The sequence below is a fragment of the Microcebus murinus genome, chromosome 11, assembly GCF_040939455.1.
Source record: "Microcebus murinus isolate Inina chromosome 11, M.murinus_Inina_mat1.0, whole genome shotgun sequence".
NCBI lineage: Eukaryota > Metazoa > Chordata > Mammalia > Primates > Cheirogaleidae > Microcebus > Microcebus murinus.
Genome location: NC_134114.1, coordinates 58,663,847 through 58,682,970, shown reverse-complemented (window position 1 = coordinate 58,682,970; position 19,124 = coordinate 58,663,847). Strand labels below are relative to the sequence as shown.

General features: G+C 40.2%; 1 protein-coding gene across 2 annotated transcripts in view; it reads right to left on the bottom strand.

Annotated features, from left to right (window-relative positions):
- The window catches only part of RASGRF2 (Ras protein specific guanine nucleotide releasing factor 2), a 213,431-nt gene that overhangs the window by 54,456 nt on the left and 139,851 nt on the right, over positions 1 to 19,124 (bottom strand). The gene's annotated exons all lie outside the window — the stretch shown is intronic.

Genomic DNA, 19,124 nt, shown 5'->3' with positions numbered 1-19,124 from the left:
TCTCAAATTCAAGCCAGCAACTCTGTCTTACTCTTCAGAGGTAGGAGACCTCTCGGTTGGTTAAAAGGCCTAGGAAATATACTACATTGAAAGCATCATTCTTAGAATTCAAACATTATGATTATTATTATTTTATAGCTAATACCATTCAGTGCTTACATATGCCAGGGACTAAGCTCATTTAAGCTTTACAACAACCCTATAAGTTATCTCCATTTTTATAGAAAATATAACAATATGATAATAATAATACTTATATAATGTTTATTATGTGCCAGACACTGTTCTAAGCAATTTACACATGTTAACTCATGTAACCTCACTCATTACCCTACTAAGCTCATAAGGTAGGAGAATTTTTGCATTGCACAATGCTACCACATACCGTTCACATCTATTATAGGTGTGACTAAAACAGTCATAAGTTCTAATTTCCCTACCTTACAACAATTCTAAAATGAGCAAACACCTCCTGGTGTAGTCAGCCAGTATACTCTCTGAGTACACAGCATCTTAGACTGGGACACACATCACATCTGTACTTTCCCCAGGTCAGAAAAATAAAGGGTCACTTATTCTAAGCACAGAACTCAATGTACACTCATATGCACATAAACTTGGATCCCACAAGAAGCCTCTAATTGCATGTTTCTTTTGTAGCTAGACCACATATTGCACAAAAATCTCTTTGCCTAAAAATATTCTAAAATTAGAGAGTTTGGGGGATGGTCAACAGAGTTGCATTTACATCTGTAAAACACCTATGTCTATTTGACTATTTCACTATGCACATTCTCCCAATATATTTAAATCTGTATTTGAATTAAGATGGTTAAAAATGGACATTTTCTTTCAGATGTATAACTGATTACATGTAAAAGGCTACGACAAGGAGATGTTTCTCCCTGTACTCTAGGGCTTGAGGGCTCAAAAGCTAGAAATTACACTTCCCAGGCCCTCCTGCAACTCAAGGTCTGAATGCAAGTAGAGCATCAAGGCCTAAAGGTAGCAGTGAGATGGTGGCATTTTCCTGCTGCAGCAGCCGTCTCAGCTGGCAGGCACGATCGTGGAAGCCCGATTCTCCTACAGTGGCGTGGCAGCATCCCAGTGTGGGGTTAGAGAGGCAGCCTCCCAGTCACTGAGTGCAGCTAAATCAATGTCTTCTTGAAGTCAGCAGTTCCTGCAGGGACGTCCCGCTTCCCTGGCACCCCTCACTGCAGAGGCAGCAGCTCTCTTGGTGGGCCAGTTCTACATAGTGTTACAGACAAGATTCCTGGAAGTCCAGTCTGCCCACTCCTCCAGCCCTTCCTTTCTATGTACCTAATTCCCTTTAGCAAATCTCTTCTCAAGGAAACTAGCTCATTTGTTCCCCCAGAGCAAACTTCTTTAATGGATAACAGTTAGCAAATGCCCGATGTCAAATGCCCAGGAATTAGCCTGGGACACTCAATATTTGCACTTCGAAATCAGAAGCTACCTTTCCCGTCGGATATCAGAGGCAGACAAGGGAGACAGTGTCAGAGCAGGTCTTTGGATTCAATTAAAACAGCACATTTCACACTCAGAGGTACTAGCCCCAGAGGGATATTCAGATCTGCATAATTTCTACTTAACTACTCATACTTCTCACAACCAATTTCCCATCACTGCCCCTACCCCTCCAAAAAAAAAGGAAGAAAGAAAGAGAAAAAAGAAATCCCAGCAGAGCTAAGGAGACTTTGGATATAAAAGCTTCTCACTCAACCCTGAGGCTAGTCCTCAGAGAATCAGGCACTCTTGAGCCCATCTTTAGAAGACAGTTAGCCCATGAGAATTTTAAAAAGCCTGCCTAAGTCTGTTTGCCTGGCAGAAACTAACTCTCATTTAAATGAGAACCAAACTACTGCAAATGATCATTCCATAGACTCAGAAAAAAAGGACTGATTGACAAAATAAAATAATTGAAATAGAAGATGATAATGCATATAAGACCAAGACACTGGCAATAAGTCCATTGGTGTTATCGATGTTTACAGTAATATCTTCATTACGAGGATTTCAACAAGACATCAAATCATTTGCACACTAAAATTCATATATGGGGATTTTTGTATATAAGATGGAGAGAGGTTATAACAGGGATAAAATAATATATATTGTCTAAGAGGTCCTCTCCAGCTATAGAATGTCTAGTCATACTGGTAAACTATAAAAAATTCTAAGAGTGGTAAACAGCATGTTCTCCTGAGGGGATACACTGTCAGCTCTGGCTCCTGAAGATTCCGAGAATGGGCTCTCACACTCAGGTCTAAGGATGATGATTTAATACCATCTCCATCATACAGTGAGGCCATTCATTAGCACTCATTCTCCATCATCAGCCCAGAGCATGAAAAGGGCTATTTTCTTTCAAGATCATGCCCCTAAAATGCTCTCTAATAAGGGAAATGAAACCAAATCAGCAGACCACTGCACCAGCCACCAGGAGACTCTCTTTCTCTCAGTATGACCAATTCTGTCACCAGCAAGATAATTGTCAGCTCGATGAGAGCTTACTTATGTATAAAAAATGCCAATAGTTCTGTATACTTTACTAACTTATTGCCTTGGTAAGATGCAGTGGGCAATTCTGTAATGATCCCAAGAGGGAATGTGGATTGAGTCCTGGACTCATCTGAGGCTCAGACCCCATGGTGTGAACACAGCAATCGCAGCCGACAACTGGCACACATAAATGCTCTTCTTAGCATAATGTAATCCTCACAAGGCATGGACAATCCCTCCAGCATAGATAAGTTAACCTACTCTAGTCTAGGTTGGATATTATAAGAACTTATATATATATATGTATCTCTCTTGGAGAAAAATACACAATTAAAAGCTCCTTTTGTATCCACCTCTAAAACCACAGTCCTTGGCATTTAATTCCAGAGAGTGCAGCAGTGAGGTTGCCACGAATCTCCTTTCAGAGACCTAACTAGAATTTTCCTTATAATAAGATCCCTGGGAGAGAGTTCAAAGAGTTCGCTTAATGTATATCAACTTTTGTTCTAGAGAGAAGAGTTCAAAGTGCCAAGGCACTTATAAAACTCTCTAGGCTCTGTTATTAACTTGGATACTAGAGTCACTAATAAAATAAGTTTTTCACTGAAAATAAAAGTGAGGAGGCGAATAATATGGACATAAAATGGCTAAGCCAGTAAAACAACAGAAAGTACATATTATTTTTAACATATTTATTGAGGTTTAATTTACATGCTATGAAATTTACCCACTGTAGGAGTGTAATTCACTGATATTTAGTAAATTTATAAGGTTGTGGAATCATAACCCACAATCCAATTATAGAACATTTCTATCAGCCCAAATATCACTAGTGTTAATTTGCAATTATTCTGGAAACTTCTGTTTCCATCCCCAAGCCAGGCAACCACTAATCTATTTTCTGTCTTTATTGATTTACTCTTTCTGGGTATTTCATATAAAGGAGCCATAGAGTATGTGGTCTTTTGCATCTGGCTTCTTGCTCTGAGTACAGAAGTCAGCAAACTACCTGCTGCCTATTTTTGTGAATAAGGTTTTATTGGAGCACAGACACAGCCATTCATTGTCCGTTGCTTCTTTAGCACTAAAAGAACAGAGTTGGGATGTTGTCAGGGAGGCCATCTGGTCTACAAACCTGAGCTATCTACTACCTGACCCTTTCTAAAAACGTTTGCCAACCCCTGACTTAGCACAATATTTTTGAGTTTCATACATGTTGTAGCATGTTTCAGGCATCTATTCCTTTTATTACAGAATAATTTTTCATAATATATCACAGTTAATATAGATCCTATTTATGTATTCATGTGTCACATTTGTGTTACTGTGTATAATCCATCACACTTGTTTATCCATTCGTTTGTTGATGGACATTTGGATTGTTTCTAATTTGGGGCTATTATGAATAATGTTGCTATAAACATTTATGTACAAGTCCCTGTGTGAACATATGGCTTCATTTCTCACCTAGTACCCAGGAGTGGAACTGCTGGATTCCACGGTGAGCTTATGTTGAACCTTTTGAGAAATTGACAAACTGTTTTCCAAGTGGCTATACCATTTTATGTTCCCACTAGCAATGTTTGAAGGTTCCTGTTTCTCCACATTCTCACTGCCTCTTGTTATTGTCTGTCAATTTTATTATAGCTATTTTAATGGGTATGAAGTTGTATCTCATTGTGGTTTTAATTTGTATTTCTCCTAATTACTAATGATGTTAAGCATCTTTTTATGTGCATGTTAGCTATATGTTTATCTTTGATAAGATTTCTATTTAAATCTTCCACCCATTTTTACTTAGGTTTGTCTTATTATTGAGTTGTAAAAGTTCTTTATATATTTTGTAGATACGTCTTTATCAGATATATGATTTGTAAATATTTTCTTCCATTTCCCTATAGGTTGTCTTTTAAATTTCTTGATGTTATCTTTTGAAACACAAAAGTTTTCAATCTTGATGAAGCCCAATGTATAACATTTTTTCATTTATAGATCTTGCTTTTGTTGTTGTATGTAAGAATTGGCAAATAATACACCACAGAATCTTCATCTGTGATAGATAAAGCTACCCCTATTTCCGAATATGATAGCGTTGAAGTGGGAAAGGAGTAGTACATCACTTAAAATCTTACTTATATTGAAAGAGAAAGGAATAATTTAAATTTGTATATCTTTCTCTTTTTTTAGTTGTGTTAAAATATCCTCTGGCAAGAATAATATTGAAGTAATTGGTGACAACTTCAAATTATTAGCAATAATTGTCCAAAGGCTGAGTTTAATATCCATAATCTTCATTTAAATTTGAACAAACATAGTTCTCCTTTCCATAGATTTAATATTAGTTCTTAAGATCCTTCTGACTATGGAAAAACCCAGTGTGTTCAGTACTGCCACATAAATAAATCATTATAATCATTGTACATACAAAGTAATCGGGACTAAAAAAGTCATAAACTGAACTTAACCACACTAGAAACTATTCTGAAATACATACCTGACCACAGCACCAATATGGCTTAGTCTAGGCCTGAATATTGTCCAAGATTGTTCCTATGGAAATTAGCCCAGGAGTGTCAGTCCCAGCAGCTGGGCTCATGACATACTAGCAAGGCTGGACAGTGGCAGAGGAAGTCTCAAGGAACGCCTGAATAAAGAAAAATACTAGAACTGATCACAGTAGGTGAAATAAAGCAATTGGGAGGTATCCAGGCATCTTGGAGATGCTTTCCTCAATCCTAACCTTACTGCCTTTCCATTCTCAGAATCCTCTAAATCCAGTAGCACCATCTCTTCCTGGTGCAGGTCAGCCAGGAAGTAAGAGAGTGTTAATGGACAGGAAGCAGCCATAAATAAATCCTAGGCACCAAGAAATGGAGCTTAATCCCACTTGACATCCTGCAACTCATACTACAAATCTGTCCTCACATAGCACCTTTCCACTGTGATTATCACTGTGCTTAAGTCAATTCTCAAAATCTCCAATATGTTAGATATTATTATTCCTATTTTATAATGAGAAAATTGATGCTCAAAAGAACTAGTAAGTGCCTTAATCTTGAACTTCAAGCTGTACATAACAGGGAATCAGAGCACTGGTCCCTCAAGTTCCTGAAAAGTAGAGCCAGTGCTCAAAAGCCAAAGCCATGTCAGATGACCTTGTCTTTGACAATGACAACAATTTGCACAAGATACATTCATTGAGATGTGTGACACTTTCAAGACAGAAGGTTGCAAATGTAATTTTCATTATTAAGATACCAATTTCCCTATGGACTGAAAACTTATCCACCTTTGGACTTTTTCTCCAGAATGGAGCCCAGACAATGCCTTCTGACTCTCAATGCAGCCAGAGATCTTCCTCAAGACCTTTTCAAAATGATGTGAAACATAAATTACCAAGCTCGGAGGATGCCTCTCCAGAGGCCAGAGGGCTGGATAGGCTCATCCCTGAAGTACATCTCGTCCCCTCTCTTTGGTTCTTCTACTTAGGTTTCTTGCTGATACCTAACACTTAGCTAATTGTGAACTGAGATCATTATCATATTATTATCTTTATCTTTCACAACTAAATTGTGATGCCTCGGACTCACAATTTAATCATCTTCATTGCTTCTTTTTCACCATCAAAAATATATTTATATGTAGTCCATCAAAAATGTCTATGCTAACATTTCTCAGACTCCTTCCCCTTCCTGGACAGCCCCAGGGGAGGTTCTCAGTATCTGCTCACAACACTACCACAAAACCCTGCTGGCAAGTCCCCTGCTCTTCTCTCCCCAGTTGTCTGTCATCATACACAGTGCTGTCTGTCTGTGGTGAACACCATTACACAGCACAGATTCATTTAACAAAGTGATTTCTAGGTCTCTCGATTGCGCCCACAAATTACAATCCTTTCATTGCCCGATTAACATTCCTCTGCAGTTATTTTACTAATTCTTGCCCACGTAGCAGTCCATTTGGGGAGCAATGTGTGTGTGTGTATGTGTGTGTTTGTGTTTGCGTGCACACACAGACATGCACGTAAGTGAGAAAGGAAGAGACGCAAGAAATACGTGAGTGATGGAGGAATGCGACTATTTCAATTCAACACTGGTCTGTCGAAAAGATAGGAGCTGGAGATCCCATGATGAACAGTCCTTGTTCTCCAAAAGCTTCTAAATCGAGTAAATAGTCAATAATAACAGCAGGAAATATTCATTGAACCCTCAGATGGTTCCAAAAGCTGAGCTAAGAATTGTTTATGGTTCACCTCATTTAATCCTCATGACAACTCATTGAGTTAGGTAGAATGATTATCCTCACTTTAAAGATGAGAAAAATGAGACTTAGACTGCGGTGGGGTCACACAGCTTGACTGCAACAGAACTCAGAAGCAGGGTTTTTTGACACCCAATTCACGCTCTTGACCACTCTTCAATCCTGACTCCTTGGAGAGTCATTCTTCACTGCCCACACAGATACCCCATCTCTCTAAGGCCATCGTGGCCTATGTTCCCTAAAAACATCTTTTCCCACTGCCAGATCACCAGTCACCAGCAACCCGAGGCTTGCCCTTGGGAAGTAGTGCGCAGCCTTGCACTCCCACCCTCAATGTAGTAAGAACAGAAGCTCAAAGCTCGGCCGTGAAGTCCCAAGGGCGAGAGGGGCTGTCACAGATCCCCAGAGAACTGCTTTCCACAGTAGGCAGCCTGAGTGTTTTCAATACTCAAGACTGGAGGTCCGCAAAAGATGGCAGGGCAATCCTAAGAACCATTGAATTTCACACTCGAAGTGGGAGAATTGTATGGTCTGTGAAATATAAGTACGACAGGGCAGCCAATCTTTGAGAATGAGAAGCTTCTCTCCATAGGTCACCATCAAAGGATGTCGAATGTGTAGGATGTATTTCAAAGAAACTCATGGTAAGTAGATTTTAAAATAAGTTAAATAAATAAAATCTGGCTGGTGAGTTCAGGCGTTTCTTCTACTTGCCATGACAGTTCTATTAATATTATAAATTTATCTGAAGAAATGTTTATGAGGACAAATAAATATATTCAAATCCCTAAAGGTGCCTTCTATGTGTGTCAATCAGTGCCTGAGAACCCTCCTCAGGAAGGCTTTGGTGCTAAGCCCGGAGCCCGTCTGGGAAATTAAACCCAAATTATGAAACACACAGAGGAAATCGGGAATAAAAGGCCATCTTTGAAATGTTATTATATACAGGAAATGACTGAATCTGAAAGGGAAGGAAGTTGAGATTCATATTTGAAGCTGGTCGGCAATTAAAATCATTGGATAGGAAGTGCATGCCAATTAATTGTTCAGCTGTCTCTTGAAATATCAGAGGACTATGGCTCTGAAGTGCCACTTAACACAAGCAATGTAGAGCACTATATTCGGAGTCCAGGTTGTGATTCATAACTGTCCTTGAGTAAGTCACTTTCCCTCGCTGAGCCTGTTTCTGATATATACATCAGAAGAGGAAGATAATATCTGCCCTCCCACTTCCCAGGTTTGTTGTGATGGATGCACCTGCCATTTCTTATTCAAGGGCTTCAAAATTATAAGGCAGCATGCAAGTGTAAGGTACAGGCACCTGCCTCCAATGGGCCACAGGAATTAAGAGAACTGGCTTTGGCAGGGGAAATCTCTGGCAGTGGAACATTATTTGCCAGATGAAGGTTTATCCAGACTAAGACGCTCTACCGTTTTTAATTAATTCTGAATTGTGTACAGGATCTTGAAAATTAGAAGCAAGAACAAAGAAAAATCTGTACAGAGGAGGAGGATTATAGGCAGGTAACATCTGTGCTGTTGCCACTCAAATGCTACACATAATTAAACATCTAGCCTCAGAGTCCTCACAGTGGGTGATCTAATAATATCTGAAAAAGGAGATGGCTGGTCCCCCGTGGCTATTTGTTACATTGATTTTTTTAAAAAAAACATACATAAAAACACATCACAGTACTATTATTTTACTCTATTAGGTTCAATAGAATATTTATTCAATTAGGTTGTTTGGGGTTTTCTGTAGGTTGATGTCTCTTGACTTCAAAATCAGTGAAATAAAATTTGCTTCCATAAAAGTCTTTCTTCAATTGTCATTATGATGCACGTGTAGAAATCCTGGCAATATTAACAGTCCAGTGCAACAGACGCTGCCTCCACCTAATCTAATACCTGCTAAATTCCTCCAACCGTTACATAAACCAGGAATTGTGCACCCATAAAGAATAACTTGTAGATCTAAAAGAAAAAGTGTTTTAATGTTAAAAAAAAAAATCTGCTGCCAGAAAAAGCTGACTAATTGGAAGAATATATGAAATATTTTGAAACTATATTAACCTATTCTTTCAGGGTCATGCACTGAAGCCTTGTTGTTTTGCTAATGTGATGTCTTCTCCCATCCAAGTACTAACCAGGCCTGACCCTGCTTAGCTTCCGAGATCAGATGAGATCCGGCGCATTCAGGGTGGTATGGCTATAGAAAAATGTGACGTTTTCTTTTAAAAGAATTTTAAATTTCATGACCAATAATTTTAACATGACCAATAATTATACTGATTTTGATCGGTATTCTGGAGGTTACATCTTGATCGTTTAATATTTACTTTATGCCTGTTCATCTAATCTCCTCAACTGGACTGTCAGTTCTCACAGAGTATTGCCTGGCATTTCATTTTTATCTTTCGGCATCACCTGGTATAGTGCTGCTTGCGCACAGAAAGACCTACATAACTATTAGAAGATTAAACAAAATCAAGTAAACTTGTGTGTAATTTAGTCCACGGAGTGGGAAAGAATAATACTTTTAATTTGGGCAGCGACTCTGGAATCTGGATACCAACCTCTCTGATGAACAATCAGATTTAGACTTTGTGTTTAAAAATTCTAAGCAGCTGACATTTCTGGGAGCCTTTCCAACAGAGCAGGGTAGTGAGGTTGGTGGCGGCCAGACATCCCACATCTCCCCCTCCCCGCAAAGGTTTTGGAATCCCCACTTCTCTGTAGCCTCTTTCCTAAAATCATTGGCCCAGTTTCTAGTCACAACATCCTAAGAGCCAAGTTTTTTCTGTCCCAGAATCACAAAAGTAATATATGATGAATACAAACCACCTGTTTTCCTACCGATGAGGAATTTACTAGCTTCTTTCCAGCTTTTTCTTAGACTTCTAAATACCCCATAATTCCAAAAGACCAGCAGCTTTTCCACAAGGGGCCTCAAACTGAGCTAGTTCCAGCCCTTGGGCAACTGAGACGTAAGCGTAATATGTCACAGAGGCCAGCTTCAATTTTATCTTAAAATGATCATTACAATTTAAATTCAGCATTACAGACAGACAATACCTACACAGGGAGCCTCTTCTCGGTTTGCAGAAGAGAGTGGAGCCATTAAGTTTCCTCCTATTGCTAAGCAACAGTTGTGTTAAAATCAAACTGTTCTCAGCTCTCAAACAGCAGAAAAATGAGTCTATTCAATTCAGGGCACTACAGGTGAAGGGAGAAGAGAAAGACTGTTTAGAGACCTTGAAATATAAGGTAGATTTAAGCTACATGTTAATTTCAGATACAGTCCCTCAATTTCAAAATATTTGGTAGAATATGAGCTGAGTGTGCAGGCAACAACCCTGATATACTTCTCTTTCCAAAATGAAAATATGCTCCTTAAATCCAACTTGATGAAGAATAAGTGCAACCACTCAATTTGTACACAGAAATGTCCAACTGGGCAGCACAAGAAAGGAATTTGCAAGATGTGGGTGAGACTTTGGGAGGCCCTCTGTAAACGCTACCCACAATTGCTATGTAGACACGGTCAATAGAAGAGGCTAATTGCATGTTCTCAAGTTGCCTCCTCAGATCTCCCCAGCACTTGTGAAGCTGGAGGCTACCAATGCCAGTAAGTGTGCAGCCTGTATCAGTCACATCTGCTGCACAAAACAGGAGGCTGTAGTCTAAGGGGATAGTTTCTTAGCAGCTGAAAGCCCCCTTTCTCCCTTAACACAGACTTTAGAAGTTTTCAGGCTCAGTTTTACCCTGTGCTGACTTCCACCACTAACCATATAGAAGCAGTATATTCCTAAAATTATTTTGAATACCATATTTACTCTTTGACATACTAGTTTGGAAAATGTTATAACTAAAAGCTTATCCCATCCTTTTAATTTATGGGACTAATAAAATGTTATATAATCAAAACATTATCATGGGTATTTCTCCCTAAAGAAAATTCACTGAGAAGTTTCACTTTCCATTGCATATTGTTTTGTTTTGCTTTTCCACTGCATACTGTTGAGGCTGTCTACTACTTCTAACTTTCCAGAGTAATGATTCTCAGGTTTGTGTAACAGTGACGTGCCTATTGTTGTTTATTTGCCTTACTGCATTTATTGTAAAGGTTCAAATAACCAAAAAGTCCAGGAAACCAGAATGCTTTTTAGTCTTATATAATGAAAGTTTTTTGTTTTATGATTGTTCTGAATCATCATTAGATAGTGAGAGCCTTTCTGACTCATCAGAGATTATGTTCAGCATTCTTGCATTGTTAAAAGTATTTTATTATACATTATTTCCAGAAAATCAGGAGTCCTATGTTAGGATATTTTTTCTCTTCCTAATCGATCTCTCTCAGTCCAAGATTTTACACCTTTAAAATAAAGGGACTTGTCTTCTATGAATACACTTTTCTCCATGGAAAAGTTCTACAGAACCAGGATATAATCCTAGAAATGCATTGAAGGGCACATCCTGAAAGCAACTCCCTACAGGACCCAGTAGGATGCATTATGAGACTACTAGACACTGGCCAGGCTGCAAGAGGCAGGGCCAGCTTCATGGTGTGCAATCTGTGTCACATGGGGCCCTTGCTTAGAAGGGTCCATGCTCTGCTGTCACTGTCTTGAAATTCCTAACACTATTTTCAACAAGAAGACCTGCATTTTCATTTGGCACTGGGCCCTATCAAGTATGTAGCCAGTCCTAGCACGAGGACATAGCTCCAGGAAACAGACGCAGAATTCCAAAAGCTGAGAACATACCAAGGACAAAATGCAGCAGGATAGCAAAAGAAGAGATGAGTAAGAAATAAGGCAAGGGTGGGTAGCCCAGAAAACGAAAACATAGTGAGGGCCCCACCAAGAAACATTAAATGTAGCCACTGTTTTGACCTTCGACCTCTGAATGCCATTGCTAAAACAGGTTAGATGGCCTAGTTCCCGCTATCCCCTGACTAACCAGGAAATAGAGAATTGGATGCAGAAAGTGAGCATAGTGTTTTAAGGGTTGGCACATAGGAGAGTAGTGGTGCTTAGCCTTATGTCTGTTTTCACACCATTCACATGTGTGGCATATTTCCATCAAATAACATCTCTCTTTTGGAGTGCTTGCTTCTGGGAGCCGGCTCAGAATCCTCAGGGGGACAGGTGTACTTTAAGGAAGTCCCTATTCTTATTCCAAAGGACCCAGTAGGCTGCATAAGGAGACTACTGGACTCCTGACCAGTGTACAAGAGGCACCCACACTCCACTGGGAATCGATGCACTAAAACATCTACATGATATTAAGTTTCTGATTTTAAAGCAGAAAATCAATGTGTAATCCCTGCCTGAAGTTTCAATTTTAGCTTATAATGTAGGCACTGGAAAAAGCCCAGATTCTGTGCAGATAAGCTATTTAAGCTGTGCTGAGTGTTCTTACTAATCCTGAAAGAGACTACAGACAGCAGGATACATATGTGACATCAACTTAATTCACAGTAATCAATATCGTACTGCAAATTTAATCCATTCTCAATACAGAGATAAATGCTTCCTCTAACCAGATCACGCCATGGCACTAAGGCCCTGCTTTCTGCAATCCTGTGAAAAGTCACAGACCCCTCAATGCCAACTGCTGGTCAACTAAGAATCCACACACAGACTACTAATTTCTTACCCAGCTCATCTCTCTGGAGGTCCCAAACTGCTGTATCTGTCACTTAGGGGAAAGCCTAGAGATAAAGAGGTGGGAAAAAGATGGAAAAAAATAAACATGCTACAGACAAAGACAGGAGCAAGAGCTAATAACAAAATGATCTAATTCAGGTTTCCCAAGCTCTTGCTCATTTTGGAGTTAATATGGGATTAGAGGTGATATCAGGGCAAAGAAAGCAGCAATTTGGTGGTCAATAGATCTGAGACTCATTCTCAGTGACAATGAGAACCTGGGCAAGGGCTGTCACCACGCCAGGTCCCACACTTGCTTCAGAGCCTATAAAATGAGGAGACAAAGAAGGCAACTCCCCACTGTGTCCCTTCCATAGTGGCAGGTAATAGTGAGGTATCCCTTAGCTCTTTGAGATAAGATTACCCTCTGAAAGCCAAAGTAGTCAAGCACACGCACATGAGAAGAGATCAACTTTCTGTCAAATAGCCCAGCCAAAGAAAAAGAAGATGCACGGGGGTGGCCCTGAAGAGATTCAGGAGCCACTGCCAATATCTAGGAGTGTCTCTGGAAACTGGAGCCCTATCAACCTACCACGCCAGCTGTAAGTGATTACAGTAAATCCGAGGTCACGCACTGGTGGCTCACAGCCAACTATGGCCCACAGAAGTATTTTGTTTGGCCTGGCCAGTGTTTTATAAAGAGCGTGAATTCACTTCCAACATTTAAAAACAGAAGATTTCACATAAAGATACAGATTTCTGGCTTTTCTTTAAAAAAAAAAAAAACAAAGAAAACACATCTGACAGCCTAAGTCCTGCAGTCCTCCCCTGGCAGTAATCAGCAGGAGCTGGGCAGTGGCTGTCCCCTTTAAACATAGCATCAGCTCTCCATTCTGACTCAGGGTGCTCGCCTGGCCCTGGACTGGATGAAACAGCAATGCAATCAAGTGGCGATTAAGCAATGTGAGGCACAATCAACTGTATTGTGCCTTAGCTGAGGAGAGATGGTAATAGAGGAGAATGGTCTGCAGGGAGCCCAGGGAAGGGCAGTGCAAAGAAAGAGAACTTGGCAGTGCAGCACAGTCAGGGACGAGGGTGCTCGGGCCATCTGGAACAGGATTTGGTCTGCTTGGAAGGTGCAGCAAAGACACATCCATGCTCCAGCTTGCTGTGTGGCATCTCTGCAGGAAGAGAATGCAAGGCCCACCTGCCTAGCTGCTTTGCAGGCTCAGGGCTGCACTCACACCAGTCAAAGATGTAGCTCTTCAGTTTCACAATTCTAATTCCAGGCAATATGTGAGAGTGTGAGAGAGTGTGTGTGTGTGTGTGTGTGTTTAAAAATAGGACTTGAAATCACTGTTATTTTAAATTTGGTTTGCCAAAGCTCTTTATTTTTCATTAATAATAGTGATAATACTATTTTTATTTAAAAAATATAAATTAGATATATCCCATATCTTATCCTCAAAACTTCAACTAGTTATCTTTGGTGAAATGATTAAAAAACAGTTTTTACATATTTTGAAAAAAACAATAGAAAATATGCCCCAAACTAAGATACTTTCTAGGAGGAAAAAAAAAAGACATTCTGAATCTGTTGAAGAATGAGAGAAAACAGGTGAATGCAAAAAAAAGAAAAAAAATCCCTAGATGTTTTTGTTCAGAAATTACCCTGTGACTCTAGACAACAAGGCTCATGAAGATATAGCTTATCTAGTATCAAAGTTTGAATTCCAATAGGATGTATACAGAAAGATCTTTGTGAGGTTATTTTGCTGGGTGTCTTTGTGATCTAGTTGTATGCTGACATGATTATATTTATTACTGTAAAAAAAAAAAAAAAAGCACCAAGTATATCAATACCATTGTATAGTTCCCATGCCTACCAAGGACTTGAAAGGAAGAACTGGTAATTCAAAATATAGGATTATAAAACTTTTTTTTTTTTTTTGAGACAGAGTCTCGCTTTGTTGTCCAGGCTAGAGTGAGTGCCGTGGCGTCAGCCTAGCTCACAGCAACCTCAAACTCCTGGGCTCAAGCAATCCTGCTGCCTCAGCCTCCCGAGTAGCTGGGACTACAGGCATGCGCCACCATGCCCGGCTAATTTTTATATATATATATCAGTTGGCCAATTAATTTCTTTCTATTTATAGTAGAGACGGGGTCTTGCTCTTGCTCAGGCTGGTTTTGAACTCCTGACCTTGAGCAATCCGCCCGCCTCGGCCTCCCAAAGAGCTAGGATTACAGGCGTGAGCCACCGCGCCCGGCCAGGATTATAAAACTTAATGTTAGTTCTAGCCAGTGCGATAAACCAAGAAATAAAAGGCATACAGATTGGAAAGGAAGAAATAAAACTATCTCTATTTACAGATGAAATTTTTCTATATGTAAAGAATCCTAAAGAATCTACCAAGAAACCCTAGTATAACTAATAAACAAATTTAGCAAGGAATAATAATAAACAAATTTAGTAGGAAACAAGACAGTATAGAACAATCAATTGTATTTCTACATATTATATTAAGCAACAAACTATCTAAAAATAAAAGTAAAGTAAACATATCTATTCACAATAACACCCAAAAAGTTAAATACTTAGGAATAAATGTAACAAATCAAATGCAAGGCTTGCATGCTGAAAAATATAAAACATTGCTGAAATGAGAGAAGATGAAAGTAAATGAAGAGACATTCCAAGTTCATGAATTAAAAGATTGAATATTGTTAAGATGTGCAATTCTCCCCAATTTGACCTATAAAATCAATAGATTACAATAAAAATCTCACTGTGCGAGACTAAGTTTCAGCTCTGACTTGTAAAAAACTTAGAAATTATCACACTCACCTAACACAAGAAAAAGCTGAACGACTGAAAATCAACAACTTTTCTTGGACACATCAGAAAATTAAGGTTGCTGGGCAAACAGCCATCCCCCAAAATTTGGAGAGAAAGGTACATCCAGAGAGACATAGCCAAGATCTGCTTACCTGGAGCGGAAGTCACTGGAGCCATAAACCGGAAGCAACACTTGAATGGTCGTGTTGACAAACTGCTGGAGGCCGAGTGTGGACCAGCCTGAGAGTGGGACACTCACACATTCATGGGCCTTATCTCCAGGAACCACACCAGGCCTCACAGCAAAGATTGGGGAAAGATTTCTTCACGGCTCTTGCAGGGAGAGGGGAAGAGTAACATGGTGAAATATGTCCAGAGCCTTCTCCACAATGAATGCCCACTCTTCAGGGAAACAGACTTTGCCCAAGCCTTACCCAGCTGGGGAAAGAGATTTCTCCCACTCCAGTCCCCTCTAGCCTTCCCGTCTTACCTAAGGGGAAAATAACATGGTCTGTAGGGGTCAGGGATTCAAGGAAATAAACTGGGAATGCCGTAGCCAGGGAAGTAGGAGACAATGGGAAAAGAAGCCATCAACGGAGAAACATTTGTAAGTGCCACAGTTTCAAGACATGAGTCCCTTAAAACACTGAGATTTCACTGAAAGATAGAGAATACTCCTCCTCCCTACTACCACTCCCCCCTACCAGCAGAGATCCAGTATGACAACAGTAGACAACTGTAGACAACAGTAGATTACAGCAGAAAGAGCTGGAAGGCATAGACTCTCCCTGCAGAAGCACACCTAGGGAAGCCCACAGTCAAGAGGAGAAACAACACGAAGCACACTGAAGGAATCTGAAGCCTCTGGTTCCTACACTACAGCAAACATCAAACTCAGCACCAATTCTAGCCAGAGTAACACAGATCTTCACACTTAAAGGCCTATTTATCTCAGCCTCTATTACCTGATACAACTTGTCTAGAGCCCAATAAAAACCTACCAGCCATGCCAAAAAGCAAGAATAAACACAGCCTGAGAGCCGGGCGCGGTGGCTCACGCCTGTAATCCTAGCACTCTGGGAGGCTGAGGCGGGCGGATTGCTCGAGGTCAGGAGTTCGAAACCAGCCTGAGCAAGAGCGAGACCCCATCTCTACTATAAATAGAAAGAAATTAATTGGCCAACTAACATATATATATAAAAAAATTAGCCGGGCATGGTGGCACATGCCTGTAGTCCCAGCTACTCGGGAGGCTGAGGCAGGAGGATTGCTTGAGCCCAGGAGTGTGAGGTTGCTGTGAGCTAGGCTGACGCCACGGCACTCACTCCAGCCTGGGCAAGAAGCGAGACTCTGTCTCAAAAAAAAAAAAACAAAAAAAACCACAGCCTGAAAAGATTGTATTAGTTTGCTCAGGCTACCATAATCAAATACCACAGACTGAGTGGTTTAAAGAAAGGAAATGCATTTTCGCATAATTCTGGAGAACAGAAGATCAAGATCAAGGTGCAGCAGTTTGGTTTCTTCTGAGACTTCTTTGTCTGGCTTGCACATGGACATCTTCTTCCTGTATCTTCACATGGTCACTCCTCAGTCTATGTGTATGCCTAATATCCTCTTCATATCAGGCTCACCCATGTGAACTCATTTAACCTTAATGATCTCTTTAAAGACCCAATCTCCAAATACAGTCATATTCATAGGTAATGAAAGGATTTCAGCATATGAGTTTGGGGGAGACACAACTCAGCCCATAACAGAGACAAAGCAAGCATCAGAATCAGGTTCAGGGGTGGGCGAAGTGGCTCACACCTGTAATCCTAGCACTTTGGGAGGCTGAGATGGGAGGACTGCTTGAGGTCAGGAATTTGAGACCAGCCTTAGCAAGAGTGAGACCCTGGTAAAAGGTCCCTCACCAGAACCTGACCATGTAATATCACTGACTCCATTTTAAGTCCCCAGCATATTAAAGAAAAATTTTACTTGTTTGAGTTAAAAAAAAAAAAAAAAAAGCAAGACCCCCATCTCTACAAAAAAAAAAAAAATATAGAAAAATTAGCTGGATGTGGTGGCATGTGCCTGTAGTCCCAGCTACTTGGAAGGCTGAGGCAGAAGGATCCCTTGAGTCCAGGAGTTTGAGGTTGCAGTGAGCTATAATGACACCACTGCACTCTAGCCTGGGTGACAGAGCAAGACCCTGTCTCCAAAAAATAAAATAAAGAATCAGGCTCTGATAAGAGCTTGGAATTATTAGGCAGGGAATTTTAAATAACTACGATATCAGATGATCCTCAACCTCTGATGGGGTTATGTCCTGATAAGCCGTCATAGGTTGTTTGAAAATATCATAAGTCAAAAATGCATTTAATACACCTCAGCCTCCTGAATAGCTGGAACTATAGTACACATCATGCCTGGCTAATTTTTCTATTTTTAGTAGAGACAGGTCTTGCTCTTGCTCAGGCTGGTCTCAAAATCTGAGCTCAAGTGATCCTCCCACCTCTGCTCCCTAGAGTGCTAGGACTATAGGCATGAGCCACTGGGCCCAGCCTAAAAAGATTTTCTAACATGGTGCAGAACTCTAGGCAACCTTCCATATTTTAAATGATACAGAAAAGTGATCATTTAAATGTGCAACTTGGAACAACATCAATTATCCATACTATGCAAAAGCCATCAAAAGATAAAGGCTGAATTGTGTATAAGTAAGTTTAAAGAGAGGTAAAAATTTAGGTTTTCCTTCTGGATAGTAATATGGAGCCACAGACTTGTCAACAGGGAAGGGAGCTCAGACATTACACTAGCTCACTGGTTCTCAAACTTTTTATGCATCAGAATCAACTAAAGAGCTTGTTAAAATACAGGTGCTGGGCCCAATCCCCAGAGTTTTTGATTCAGTAGGCCTGGCATGTGGTCCAAGAATTTGCATTTCTAACAAGCTTCCAGGCAATGCTGACAGTATAGGCCCAGGGATCACACTTTGAGAACCACTGCACTATTTCAACTCTCAGGCTTAAATCATGAAATCCCAGGCCCACAAGGATTACATAAATTGTCTTGTGTGACTCACACAGGACTCAGTCTGGCCCTCCTTGCAGCCAGCCCACCAGCCTTCCATGATCCTACACCTAAAACACTGAATACATACATTAACACTAGACTGTGGAATGCAATCAGGGCATAGTTCTCAATTGCCTGAGGGTGTGAATGAAGATCACACAACTGTTCTAACCATGCGCTTCTACTGAATTAATCAAACAATCACAAATACATCTATACCCAAATCTAATACAGAATTTGGAAACATCCAGATTTTCACACTTAACTGACTTCAGTAAAAAGTTCACACACGCATACACAAACACAAACACACACACATACTCCAGTAAACACACCTCCATCCAGATGGTTCTCTCCACATTAGCATCACCTGGGACACGTTAAACAATCCTGAATCCCAGGATATATCCCAGACCAGTCAAGTCAGAATGTCTGGGTGTGAGAGCGGGTATCGATATTTTTAAAAACTGGTCCAAACCTACTCATGCCAAGCGTAGATCTACTATTTACTATACAAGACATGACTGATTTTACAGAAGAGAAAACAGATTATGAATTATCTACAAGTACCAGGTTATCACCAATAAAGGATTCATATTTCTCTAAGCAATTGGGACAGTGCCATTAATTTTCCTGTAAGTGCCTCAACCGTTCTTCCACTTTGTTAATTTATTGTGACTTGCACGGGACAGTAAAACATATAATCTGCTCACCAATAATCAAGAGTTGCTTACAGTATCTCCACTGCCATTATTTCTGCTCCCATAAAAATAACCCACCTCTCACTTTCATACTTC